Source organism: Pinus tabuliformis, chromosome 9, assembly GCF_031772625.1.
Source record: "Pinus tabuliformis cultivar Carrire ecotype Pingquan chromosome 9, CPIR1, whole genome shotgun sequence".
Classification (NCBI taxonomy): domain Eukaryota; kingdom Viridiplantae; phylum Streptophyta; class Pinopsida; order Pinales; family Pinaceae; genus Pinus; species Pinus tabuliformis.
The window spans coordinates 49,705,845-49,710,434 of record NC_142307.1 but is presented as its reverse complement, the minus strand read 5'-3'; positions in this window follow the sequence as shown (position 1 = coordinate 49,710,434).

The following is a 4,590-nucleotide window of genomic DNA, read 5'->3' as shown; positions in this document are numbered from 1 at the left end:
ACGAAAAGGTAGTAGAGGAAACACATGATGAGAAAAAGGAATGTTAATCATGATTTAATAGAATCTAACATTGGATTGAAGACCCACCATATTACAAATATCGATATGAGGAAGTTTTATGGCAAGGATCCCATAACATGGATACTACAAATGGAGAAATATTTTGATCTACGTGATGTGCAACTGTTACAAAAGGTGCGTATTGCATCTTTATATTTAGAACCGAATCAATTTTTATGGTATAAAGGGCTTTGTTCTAGTAAACCACTTGTCAACGGGTCAGTTTTCATGGAGGAAATGAAAGCACATTATGAGGATACAAAGAGAAACACCTTCTTTAGCCAATTGATAAATCTCAAACAAAAGGGTTCAATGGTAGAGCACATTGGGGACTTCAAAAATTTGAATATAAGGGTAAATGATATTCCATAGAAGCAGAGGATTGATGTCTTCATAGGGACTTTAAAGGAAAACATTCAACATGAGTTTTATCTTTGGGAACCTGATTCATTGGAGAAGGCATTCAAGATGGAAATAAAAATTGGAAGCAAAATTATGGCAATAAGAAATCCTACCACTCACAATTATAAATATGGAAGTGTTCTTTCTCCTAGAATTCCACAACCTACAAGGTTTACACCACAAAAATTGGAAGAAAAAGGAGAAAATGGCCTTTGTCACAATTGTGATAGAAAATACACTAAAGGTCATAAGTGTACTGAGAAGAAATTATTTTACATTGATGGTGAAGAGGAGGAAGAAAAGGTTATACACCAAGAACCAACCCCAGAGAAAGAAGAAATAAATCCGACCATATCTTGTAATGCATTGGAAAGAATTTCCACTCCTAAAACTCTCAAGATAGAAGGACATATCAAAAAGAAAAAGGATAACCTTACTTTCGTACAGAATCAAATGAAACAACAGGCAAATCAACATCATAGCGAAAGAAGTTTTGATATAGGAAACTGGGTATTTTTACAAATAGAACCATACAAACAAATGTCCCTCAAGAAAGCTAAGAAGGATAGTAAATTATCACCAAAATACTATGGTCCTTACAAGGTGCTACAAAATATTGGTACTACAACATACAAATTGGTACTTCCTGCATCTTCTTGAGTGCCCCCAGTTTTCCATGTTTCATGCTTAAAGAAGGTTATAGGTTACAAGCTCCCAATTCAAACAATATTGTTGGAACTTGATAAGGAAGGAAAAAAAAATGTTATTGGAACCTGAAGCAGTCATGGAAACAAGAACCCAAAAGCTACGAAATCTATCAATTTCAAAGTATCTCATTGATGAGCCCCAAATTTTGGTAACATTTTGGGCTCATTTGGCCTACTCACCTTGCTCAACCCTTCATTTTTTATCACTTATGCATCATTTCTTAGTATATTCATGTTATTTGTAGGAAGGAGGGCAGTCATTATGCCTATGTGGCTAATACACGTTTATTTCAGTTTTTTTGACATTAAATGGAGCAAAGACCACGCAGATGGAGGCAAGGAGACAGCCAAGGTGGCATTGCGGGTTTGTAGGAAGGTTGTCCACAACCTTGAATGACCTTCCTCGTGATCTCCACCCCAACTCCGAGCTCCAACAGCTATCACCACCGAGCTAGAAGGCAGCCAACGGATTCTACAGGAACAACAGTTTACTTTTAGTTGGACAGCCAAGCCCCACTAATTGAGGAGGCCAGCTTGGCCCTCATCATGTATAAATATTGAGGCTGTAGCCTTTGATAAAGACTCTTGAACCTTTGTTGTAGATTTTGAATCACGAGCTATAGCTCTGTTTTGCTCTTTGTAAGCCATTTTTGGCATGTTGTTAGACTCATGATTATGATCTTTTAATAAAAGGCAGGCAGATTTGGATTCAATTCTGAGTTCTTAGAGGAGCTATAGCTCTCAGGTTAGGGCCCAACCTGAGAGCAATAGACCTCCTTTTCTTTGTATTGTTACTTGTCTTTCCTTTCAGCATTTCATTTCTCTGCCTTGACATGCATTTGGAAAACACAGTCTGCTGATTCAAATTGCTTGATGTGATTAAGTAGGTTAGTTTATGGATAAAATACTTTCAGCAGCTTAGATTAGAGTAGGAGGATTAGAATTCATTAGAGTTCCAAGAAAAGGTTGATCGTACACTCACTTCCACCTCTGTTTAGAGATTGGGAGTGTAGACCGTGCCAACCACCAAAAAACGCAGTTTTACATGTTCATGCAAGCTTTAAAGTCATATTTCCATTGGTAGAAGTATACATGCATTTAGATCTTGAGAAATAACCCTTTTTTTCCAGCACCATGCACGATTTCTATCTTAACTTCAATCAATGTTCTTTGGTTTTTAATAAAACAGGTAGAATAGGTTGATGAATTCTCGGTTTTGTGCAAGACAGAGGTGATTTGTTCCATTTACACTGTGCAGCACCACTCTATCACATCCTTATCCTTCTCAGCCGTGCCTAAGCCATCTCCTTACCTCCCAGCTAGATCATTTGCCCACCATCTCTTCTGTTATCCACGTTGTTTCACCTTTTCGGCCTTCCATTGCCTCTACCCTTCTATCGACCAACCAGCTTTACACACACCTTCCCCATCTCATCTCTCTGTCCATAGGCCATCACAAGCTCCTCTCTCATCCTACCTATCCACCCATACAGCTCATTCACTCCTCCATCACCCAAAACTCCGACTGCAGAACATCCTGTAGAAGTTAGCAGACTTCCTGTAGAAATCCCAAGCTTCCTGTAGGATCCCCTGCAGACATCCTGTAGAAGCCTGCAAGCACGGTTGCCAAGCACCTGAACGTTGGGAACTTCTGTGGAATGATGTTAGGGATCCCCTGGAACCTCTCAGAGTCCTCCTGACCTTTCCCAAGCCTTCCTCCCCTTTGAACTACCCCTGCACAGTCAAGACCCAGTAAGAAGCACAATCATAATAACTCCAGCCACTTGAGCAAAAATACAAAAACGTGTTCTCTTCAATGGAAGTAGTTTAAATTCATGCATCTCATCTCACTAGAAGTAATGGCATCATTGTTAGGAGTTGCATTCCCATCATTGCGTTGTAAGGAGTAAGCTGGTCAAATTAGGGTTTACTAGGGTTTCCATGCTTTGTTGGCTTTCAGTTCATTCTTGCAAAGTAGGTTAATTTCCTTTGAGATAGCTTTCGTTCATCACTTAAAAAGCTTCTTCTGAGAACATATAGAAGTTGGCTTGAGCCCTAGCAGACTTGTGCGAGCTGACCAAGTGACAACTGCAACAAGAGCTAGTACTTGTGCATACAGCACCGTCGCTTCCAAGTTTGTTACGAACTACTGGGTTGATAAAATTAGAGAAGGAAGCTCCAGGAGTTGTAGCATTATTGCTACAATACTGGGGCCCACCATCTTTTTGGCGCCGTTGCCGGGGAAGCGTCAGAGTATTAGTAATTGTTGCTTTTCTTCTATTTTCTTACTCTCGCCTTCTGCCAAGTAGTTTATTTCATTTCCATTTTGCAAAAGTAGCATAGACATTTCCTGCTTTCATAGACTAGCATTTCAATTCCGCAATTTCAATTTTGCAGCATAGATTAGCCTTTTAATTCTGCAAGCGTAGACTAGCATTTCCATTCCTGCAGTTCCATTTGAGCAAAGTAGATTAGTTCTTTCCTGCTTTCATTTCAATTCTGCATTTTTATTTCAGCAAGATAGTTAGTTGTAGATCAATCTGTTTCAGTTTTGCAGGTACCAAAGAAAAAAAAACAAAAGCAATAAAAAAAAAGGTCTTCCCATTTCATGCCTCGTAGGAATCGAGATAAAACAGGAAAATTCTTACCCAACACCCCCACCACATCGCTGAGTCACCCTTCTCTCTTCTTCGGTGACAGTGATCCAGAAGAACCTATAGGTGAACCTCCTGAGATATACGAAGATCCTATAGTAGAAGAAGAATTAGAGACCATCCCATCTGAAGCTATGGCTGACAATAGGGGAGAAGATGAGAGAATAGAAGGTGCCTTCCCCATCCGAGAAACCAATGGAGACATGAAAATGAAAAACATTAGTCCCTCCGCTCTACCTCACTTCCATGGACTGACTACTGAAGATCCTGATACCTTCCTGTTTGAGTTTGCTGTCCTTTGTCGAACCTATGACTATACTGAAGATGAGCAGAAGCTGAAACTCTTCCCTTCGACTCTTAAGGATGTAGCATTATGCTGGTTCATGGGCTTACCTGGGAATAGTATCACCACTTGGGCTCAGATGCAGCAAGCTTTCAATACCAAGTATCGGGACTACTGTAGGTCCAAGGAAACCAAGGGGGAAATCTTTCGGATGACCATGGGAAATGATGAGTCCTTAGAGGATTATGAGGAGAGGTTCCAACTTAGCTATAAACGGGCCAGGTGCACACTTGACCCTGAATCCCTCAAGTTGGTCCTGCTCCGAGGAGTCCCTGAAGACCTCTTAGATACCCTTCACATGTTAGCTGGGGGAGATATTTACCAACTGCCTTATGAGGACATCAAGACTGTGTTTAGAAACCACTCTAGGGCAGCCCGGAAATGAGGTAGAGGAAACCTCCTCTCAGCTGGTATCCCTTTCTCC